General features: G+C 42.1%; 1 long non-coding RNA gene across 1 annotated transcript in view; it reads right to left on the bottom strand.

The window, feature by feature from the left end:
* Window positions 1–334: 334 nt before the first annotated feature.
* The window catches only part of LOC144767000 (uncharacterized), a 120,774-nt gene continuing 111,441 nt past the window's right edge, over window positions 335–9,667 (bottom strand). The window contains exon 3 of the long non-coding RNA XR_013598016.1: window positions 335–633. This is a non-coding gene — a long non-coding RNA (uncharacterized LOC144767000). The remainder of the gene's footprint in view (window positions 634–9,667) is intronic.

The following is a 9,667-nucleotide window of genomic DNA, read 5'->3' as shown; positions in this document are numbered from 1 at the left end:
AGTGCATGCTCTTATGCCTGTCTCTGATTACGGCAGGAAGGCTATGTCACAAGACAGCCTGAAAATGACATTTGAACCGGAAACAAACCCAAACCAGTCCTGAAGCATGAGACAGTGGATCCACATCTGCTGTTTGGAAAATGTTTACAAAAGTGGGATCAAAACCTCCCCACATTGTTAGAGTCCTAAGTTCCTCCTTACTCAGAAAGACAGTGCTCCACAGAGTACTCAAAAAGCTGTTGTGTAACCAGGGTTGGTGTCTAGATGACAGAAAATGTCCTAGAGGTGAGGAGACATCACCTCAAATGAATATTGTCAGCTGGAAGAGCCAGGGATCTGCAAGAAGAGCCTACAAGCTCACATCTGCTGGGAGAGGGAAGGAGTGTGATTGGCCCTGAAAGAGGAGAGATTGTCCAGGTTGAGTAGCCCAGTCTGTATCCTGCATGAGGAGGGCCAGAGGAGAGTGACAATCATGAAAGTGTGATCCAGGAGTGGTCCATTGTGTGAAAGAGGCCCCAGGTCTCGCTACGCAGTTCTTGAGCTGTAAATAAGAATTTCCATCGGCTAAATGGCTGGTGCTGCTGGGTAGGCCTGTCCCCTTGGCCAGTCCAGTGAAGATTGTCCTGCAGTGATCTAAAAAGAATAAAAAGGAGGAGTTCACCAAGTGAGGGTGGGAACTTCATGCATGCCCATCATACAGCCTAGATGGCCCAATCACCAACAGATAACCACAGGGATTAGCTACACCCAGGGACGAAAGAGAGACAGAGACATGCTTGCAAATCGGTCACACCTGTTTGAGACCTTTTGGTACAAGAAATGTTAAAGACACATAACTGATTTGTACACTTTACTTGAGAGTATTGTTGAGTGATCTGCACCTGAGCCTAATGTTTGCCCCTGTGCCATAGAGGGGATGTTAATAGTGGGTTATTAATCGAAAGAGAAGCAAGACAGTGACAGGGAAGGAAGGGATTTGTAGTGCCTCATGTTTGCAGGGCAACTCATGACAACCCTATATGGCATATTATTCGATTGCATGGTATTTATTTCTACTGTGAGTTTACAGGTACTTTCCTTTCCATACATGTAAGCACTGGCTTTGACATTACGAAATTCTGTTGTTTCACTGTTGAGTTCTGAGCTCTTGCCCTCCAAACTGCCTCTGAGAAGTCTGTGACTGCTTGCCCGTGATACACAGATTGTCAAGAGTGGAAATGGTAGTACCTGGTCCTGTTTGCAGACCCAATGACACCAGTGGTAAACAACCTCAACCAATATAGTTGGGGGCCTAGAAGCCTCTGTTTAAACAGTGCCTCCAAAGCCCACAAAAGCGGTCTGACAGCATATACGTTTTTTCCCATTTCAGTTTGAGGATCATGCTGTCTAATGGTGCTACAATCCCATGCTTTTGCTCTTCATATGTTAATGGGTTGGTGTCCCCTAGTTGGCCATATCTTGCTTCTACTTATTGATAAGAATTAATCTCATTTGAGAGCAAGACCATGCTTACCTTAAATGCCCTGCATGTGGTTATATTTGCAATGTGTGAAATATAGCTTTTTTGTTTATTCACATCATGTCACCATATTAGATGGTATGTCTAGGTTTATTTGGACTCTTTCATCGTAATCCAAGTTTCATCTAAAGTAGTTGGCACTACTACATTTGTGCTTCACATTGTGAACATCTGTGATTCCCTCTGTGAATATGTACTTTGCTTTAACTTTTTTAGAATGTTTATCCAGAAAATGTTTATCCAGGTGTAATAATATATAGTTTTTTGGCTTATATAAAAGCGCTACATTGATTAAAATGTGATCAAGGTCACAGAGTATCAGCAAAAGAAACAAGGATCTGATTTACAAAATGTTTCAACGTTTGCAAATTGTCAGATTCATAAATCTGAGAGTTTGCAACTGCTAAACACATTTTGTAATTTACTAAACCCAATTAGAACATTGGAATGTGGGGCACTCCATTGAATACAATGGGGTGCTCCGGATTTCTTTAGTCGGTAGAGCCCGGAACATCAACATTCCAATGTTGTTTTTGTTCACAGCTGCTGTTGTGAACAAAGGCCTCTCGAAACCTGAGGGGATTTAAACCCCCTCAGGCTCTGAGAGGCCTTTGTTTTTAGTAATTATAACATTTTGCCCTTTTAGGGCAGAATTTTCTAATAGCCATAGAGCCCTCTACCGGCCATTAAAGGCCCCCTTCCTTTATCGCTGGAGCGGGCCTTTAATGGCTGGTAGAGCCCCCTAGGTCGGGCTCTAAGGCTATATTAATGATTTAGAAAAAGTTTGCCGAATCGTTAAATGGGTTATTTAAACATAAAGGAATAGCTATTTGGAAGGTGAGTATTAAAGGTGTCCCTTCCAAATACCGATTACTTAAGCGATATATATTAATGTTTTGCAATCAAAATCCAGCGGTAAAAAATTAATGTTGTACAATCAAATTCAAATTGATTGTAAGCCATTCGCAAACATTAAGGGATCTTCAAGTCTGTGGGACCACTGCCTACTGCTAAAAAAGATTTGCTTAATCTTTTTTTTTTTTGATAATCAATTTTTTATCGATATTAAATGACAAACCACAAAAAGAAAACATTGGCAGCAAAATCATACGCAGTATCACAATGGATGACCAGGAGAAGATGATGACAGAGACTTGGGAGACATGGGAGCCATGAGGACATCCCACCAGTCTGCGTCGTCCAGGGGGCCTAACCAGTCCTCCCATCGGGAACGTAATGAGGCTAGGGTTGCAGGGCCGTTGTTACCTAATGAACGGTATATCCACGACACCCCTCCCCTGCCTAGGTTCCCCATCATCAACTGGGCTTCTAAGGGACTAAATTTGGGAAGGGAGGTGGGAAATGTAACATGTGTATGGAGTGCATACCGAAGTTGCAGATATTTGCAGAATTGAGAGGCATGGAGGGAGTAACGTTGTTGCAGGTCTGCGAAGGTCATGATGTGATTCCCAACCCAGACATCTCCAAGAAGCGAGATCCGAATGTGATCCCATTGACGGAAGTCCCGGAGAGCTGAGGTCTCACGGAGCCAAGTACCATGCCACAGGGGCGATTGTCAGGTTAGTCGTTTATCCCACCTCGTGTGGCGCAGGGCGGTGCGCCATGCCAGTAGGACCGTCCTAGTGATGGGGGGAAGACTTGTGGTATGGGGGCCCGTGTAAGTAGGTTTGGAGGTGCGGAAAATCCATGAAGCGGAGCTCGACCCTGTATGCCGGGTCAGATCAGCCGCCGGTGAACCAGTCGTGAACCACGATGGGTCGTTGTGGCTAGGTATTAGAGGTGAAGGTTGGTCACACCCATGCCACCTTCATAGGGAGGTATCCGGTAATGAGTCAGGGACATTGTGGACCTCCCGCCCGCCCACAAGAACTGGGTGAGTAGACCATCCAGGTCACGAAACCAACTCCTCCGGAGGTGAAATGTTAGGTTTTGAAGAGTATAGAGAAATCGGCCGAGAACCATCATTTTAAAAAGTGCGCTCCTGCCAAGAGGGTTAACTGGGAGAAATTGCCATCGCTTAAGGTCAGCATTGGCCTTGGTCGCCAGGGGCGTAAGATGAGGGCCCACTCAAGTTCTGGGAGCAGGATGACCCAGATTCCCAAATATTTGAAAGATTGCCTCCGCAGGGGGATGGTGGTCTGCCAGTCGAAACAGGCACAAGACGGATGGAGGGGAACCAAAGTAGATTTCGCTGGGTTGAGTCACAGTCCCGAGACACGTTCAAAGGTGAGGAGGCTTTCCAGGCAGCGGGGGCCAAAGTCCTCAGGATGTGCCAGGAAGAGGAGGAAATCGTCGGCGTACAGGGCGACCTTGTCGATCCGATGGGGGTCCCAGGCCACCTCTGGACACGGGGGTCACTGCGCACAAGGGAAGTCAGGGGCTCCAACTCTAGAGCAAATAAGAGCGGGGAGAGGGGGCAACCCTGGTGGGTGCCTCTATGAATGGGGAATGTCTCTGTTATGCGTTCGCTCACGAGGTTCCAGTTGTTTACGTCTTGATGATGCAAGCTCCCAACTCCTTCAAGAACTAATCAGTGGGTCAAGGAATAAACACTTGACACAACCGATTAATCCTCAAGGGAAAGGGGAAGTGGAGAGAGAAACAAACAAACACTGGATCTCATCCAGAGATGACAGTCGCAGTTTCTCTTTTTGAAGTGTTCTGGGCTTCTTGGAGATGTACTATAACACTAGACACCGTCTCTAAATTAACAGGAGTTTACATAAATCAGTATTAAGTCTTACCTAATGTTTTCAAAAGACATATGTGATTTAAAGTTCAATTTTACATACCACACTTAGTAAAGCCCATTCTACACTTCTTAATTGCTAGGCAACATGGGTTCTGTTTATTTTGCCTTTAATAACAAACACAAGAAAATATCACCACTGAGAATAATACAATAAAAACTTTGAACTAGTTAGTTATTGTTAATGATGAGTAATGGTAAGTTCAAGTATCACAACACTCTTCAAACTCACCCTACCTTGCAATTGCTCTTCTTGGTCTGTAAAAATGGGTTCTGAAATGAAATGACAAAGAAAGAAACAAAAATGCAAGCCCCTATACTATCTGGGCTCTCAAATGTCTAATCAATAAAAGCTCCTGTGTGAATACAATTGAAATAATTGTAAGCCAATATCTGGCGCTCTATAGTATTCTGTGTTGCAGTTAATTTCACTGCTAAAGTATTTCAAGAACCGAGCACAAACACTGTAATAATACCGGAATAGAGCATAAACATTAAGGTCTAATCAAAGCATACACTGAGCATAAACACTAAAGTCTCATTAAGGCATACTCTAAAGAGTTCCACTGCAAATGCTGCTTGTGCAATAAAGATTCTAACCAAGTTCGCAAAATCTATATCTCCGTCCAAGCTGTTTTTAAATGAAGAAATCCTATTGCAGAATTGCTGTAGCCAAAGCTTGTTTGCTTTCGATGTCAATTTTTAACAGTCTTACTTGGTTTCCAGGAAACCGGAAGTCGCCGGAAGCAGGGAACCGGAATTCACCTTCGGAGTGTCCAGCTTCTGAAATGCTCCGGCGAGGGGATCGAAGAATGAGAACAGGTAAGTGGGAGCCAGGGAAGGTTTACGGGAGAGAGGAGGAGGGATGAAGACTGTAGCTCAGGAGACTTGAAGCAGAAGGTCTGGAACGCTCGCGGAGACGCTGAAACAAGAAGCGAAGCGTCGCCGCGTGTGGGGGCAAAGCTTTTATAGCCTTCTTGGGCGCGTGCTCTTCACTCTTCACGTGTCATGTAAAAGGCGTTGGAAACTAATCGTACACGTGAATTGTTGTCAAAGATCTGATTAACAAGCACTGCTAAAAGGCATGGGCAGGAGAAAACAAGCATTGCTAAAAGTAAGCATGAAACATGATTTGTAAGGTAATGATCACAAAACATGTCATTGATTGATGTAGTTTGGACACATCAAGTACATACAATGTTCTTAAGTCACAGTAATATATGCACCCATGACAATTCCCCCGCCAAAGGTCTCCTTACAGGTCGTGGTTTGTTAGGATAGAGGGCATGAAAGGATCTAATTAACCGAGGAGCGTGTACATTTGCTTCAGGCTCCCAGGACCTTTCAGAAGGTTCATAACCTTTCCAATCAAATAGGTAATACAGATGTCCTCGTATGCGCTTTGAATCCAGGATTTTTTTAACTTTATATTTTACATGGTCTCCTACTACTACAGGGGGAGGAGGATCATCAGGTCGGGTGTCTGAATCAAAAGGTTTCAGAAGAGACACATGAAAAACAGGATGAATAGTGTAATCCTGAGGGAGAACTAATTTAATGGAAACTGGATTTATAATTTTGTCTATAGGGAATGGACCAATAAAGCGAGGTTTTAATTTCTTGCGTCCCTCAATCTGAATGTTTTTAGTTGACAACCAAAGTAAATCTCCAGGTTTATATATTGGGGCTGGTATTCTATGCCGATCAGCTGATTCTTTCATCTTTTTTTTTTTTTGGCCAATGATTTTTTAACATGTTCCTGGAAAGCTAGTAAACTGGCTAACCTTTCTGAGACAGCAGGCATGTCATGGTCATGTTCTTTTTCTGGAAATTCTATTGACAGGGTTCGAGGATGTTGACCAGTGAGAAAATAGAAGGGTGAACATCCCAAAGCTGAGTGTACAGAGTTATTGTAGCAAATTCCGCCAGGGGTAAAGCCTCATCCCAGTTGGAGGATAAAGTGGTTGCCAAACAGCGTAAACTCTGTTCTAAGTATTGATTCAACTTTTCAGTTTGACTGTCTGTTTGAGGATGGAAGTCGGATGATAGAGCTAAGTCTATTCCTAACTGACTGCTAAGTTGTTTCCAAAATTTTGAAAGGAATTGGGGGCCTCTATCCAAAATAATTTTTTGTGGCAATCCATGTAGTTTGACTATGTTAGCTAAAAATACACTACTAAACTCAACTGCTGACGGAAGTTTAGGTAGACGAATAAAGTGTTCCATCTTGGATAACAGATCTACTACTATTAATATGGTAGTCAAACCATGAGATTTAGGTAAGTCCGTGACAAAATCTAAGCTGATTGTGTGCCAAGGAAATGGAGGAATCGCCATTGGTTGCAATAAACCCATAGGAGGAGTATGCAATGATTTTTGTCGTGCGCACACAGGACAAGTTCGAACATAATGGTGTACATCTGAACTCATATTGCTCCACCAGAAGTGTCTTTGACATAATTCAAGAGTTTTATTAACTCCTGGGTGAGCAGCAATAGCCAGGTCGTGATTCCATTTTATTATTTGTTCCCACAAATCTTTTTCTGGAACAAATAATTTATTCTTAGGGTAAAATAAACCATTATGTATTGAAGTGTGTTTTTGTGAGAGCCATTGTTGTTGATTTAAATTCTCAGTTTGACTTTTTAGTAAAGTCAAGAAATCATTAGAAGAAATCTCTGCACAGATCTTCTCAGCGGGAATAATACTCCGCAAATCCTTACTTAGGTATTTATCTTTTTCACAAACCAGGCGTGAAAGCGTGTCTGACAATAGTTGTTTAGCACCAGGACGATAGGTGATTAAAAAATCAAACTCACTAAAGAATTGCAACCAACGCATTTGCCTGGGAGTAAATGCTTTCACTGTGGAATAAAACTGCAAATTCTTATGGCCAGAGAAGATTGTAATGGTGTGTTTAGCTCCCAAGAGATGATGTCTCCATTCCTGGAAAACTGCCTTAATTGCTATAAGCTCACGCTCAGCAATGGTATCATTTTGTTCTGCAGATAAAAGTTTTCGTGAATAGAAAGCTACAGGATGAGAATGCCCTCAATTAACATCTTTTTGCATTAAGACACCACCTATGGCTGTTTGTGAAGCGTCAGCTTCCACAAAAAACGGTCTGTCAGGATCCGGATGCACTAAAATAGGTGCTGAGGTAAAAGCTTTTTCAGAGTTGTAAAGGCTGATTCTGCGTCAGCACTCCAATGGAATTTCTTTTTTTTTGTAATAATTGTGTGATTGGTACAATAATTTCAGAAAATGTTGAGATAAAGCGTCTATAAAAGTTTGCGAATCCTAAAATTCTTTGTGTTTCTTTGACTTAGGTTGGAGCAGGCCAATTTAAAATTGCTTCCCCTTTATTTGGATCCATCGTAATTCCTTCCGGAGATAACCAATATCCAAGAAATTCCACCTCAGAGGTGTTGAAAACGCATTTTTCTAATTTGACGAACAAGGAATTGTCTCTGAGTTTTTGCAAAACAGATCTAACATGCTCCGCATGTTCCTCCGGGTTTTTGGAATAAATTAAAATGTCATCGATATACACAATAACGCAGATGTCCAATAGGTCATGCAATACTTCATTAATGAAGTATTGAAACGCAGCTGGTGCGTTGCAGAGACCAAATGGCATTACTGTGTATTCGAACAAGCCACATTTTGTGCAAAAAGCAGTTTTCCACTCGACGCCCTCTTTTATGCGAATTAGATGATATGCTCCGCGTAGGTCTAATTTTGTGGAAATACTCGAACCCTTAACTTGGTTTAGAAGCACAGGAATCAGAGGTAAGGGATATCGTTTTTTAATTGTAGCCTTATTAACCGCGAGGTAGTCTATACAGGTTCTCAAATCTCCCATCTTCTTGGCAACAAAAAAAAGAGGAGATGAGACTGGCGAGGTGGAGTGACGAATGAAACCGATCTCTAACAATTCGTCCAGATAAGTTCGTAAGTACTGGTTTTCCGGTTCAGTTAGTGCATATATTCGGCTACAGGGTAGCATAGCTCCAGGAATTAAATCGATTCTGCAGTCGTAGATCCTGTGAGGCAGTAATTTTGTTGCCTTCACTGGATCGAACACATCAGAGAAATCCCTATATTCATGGGAATGTCAGGGGATTCAGAATGTACTGTGGCACAAAAGAGGGGCATGACTGGATCTTTGGTCTCTTGGTAAAATGCAGTTTGCAATATGCTAAATCTAATGTCACAGTACGTTTCACCCAATCAATGTTTGGATTATGGAGTTCTAGCCACGGGATTCCTAAAATGACCCCAAAGGTTGGTGTATCAATGAGGTCAAACGTACTGTGTTCTGTGTGTCCATTGTCTGAAACTAGAATCAAGGGTGTCGTATGAAATCGTATCAAACCTGAAGAGAGTGCAGAGCCATCAACAGCCCGCAGAGGTTCAGGTTCTTTCTTGGGTACTTGAGTTAAATGTAATTTCCGGGCCAATTCCAAATCAAAGAAGTTACCCGTTGCTCCGGAATCAATAAGTACAGGAAAACTATGTCTTTGTTGATTTGACAAATTCAAAATTACTCTTATTGTGAAGTGTCTAGGTATGTGATTAGTTACGCTAGTTGCATATTGCGAGATCTTTTGACTAACATCTCTCGAAGAACCGATCTCTTCATTCCTCGAGGAAACTAGTTTTTCCGATTCCTGAGAGGAATTTGACATTATTACTAAAGCCTTCTTTTTGACTGGTTTTATTGGACAATCCTTGGCGAAATGAGCAGATTTTCCACAGTACAAACATAAATTTCCTTTTCGTCTTCGATCCTTTTCCTCCTGTGATAAGGGTCCTTTAACCCCTCCAATTTGCATGGGTTCAACCGGAGCATTTTTGTCCTCACTTTCCTTTCTTTCAGTTTTAAAGTGTAGATTCCTAATGTCACTTCTTGGTCTTTCACTTTTTCGTTCACCTAACCTATGGTTTAACCTTACCAACAAATCTTGAAATTCTGTAAAGTCATTAGGTAGATTAACTATGTGAGCTAATGAATCTTTTAAGTCGTCTTTAAGAACTCGATAAAACAAAGATACCCTTTTATCCTCTGGCCACTGAGTTTCGGCAAGTGACCTATTAAAGGTAGTGACATACGTAATCAAGTCCTTAGAGTCTTGGCGTAGGTTTAAAAGCTCATTGTCTGATGCCTGTAGAAATACATGTTTGGCAAAAAGACTAGACATGGCTGCCCTAAAATTAGTTAAATTACGTAACAGTGGATCATTCTTATCTACCAAAGGCATAGCCCAATTGGCCGCCACCCCTCCTAGATAGGAAATAATGAAAGCCACTTTTGAAGTATCAGAGGTGAAAATTTGTGGCTTACATATAAAATGTAACTGGCATTGACTCATAAA

The sequence above is a fragment of the Lissotriton helveticus genome, chromosome 7, assembly GCF_964261635.1.
Source record: "Lissotriton helveticus chromosome 7, aLisHel1.1, whole genome shotgun sequence".
Lineage (NCBI taxonomy): Eukaryota > Metazoa > Chordata > Amphibia > Caudata > Salamandridae > Lissotriton > Lissotriton helveticus.
The sequence above is the reverse complement of the archived record's forward strand: the minus strand, read 5'-3'. Positions and strand labels throughout refer to the sequence as shown.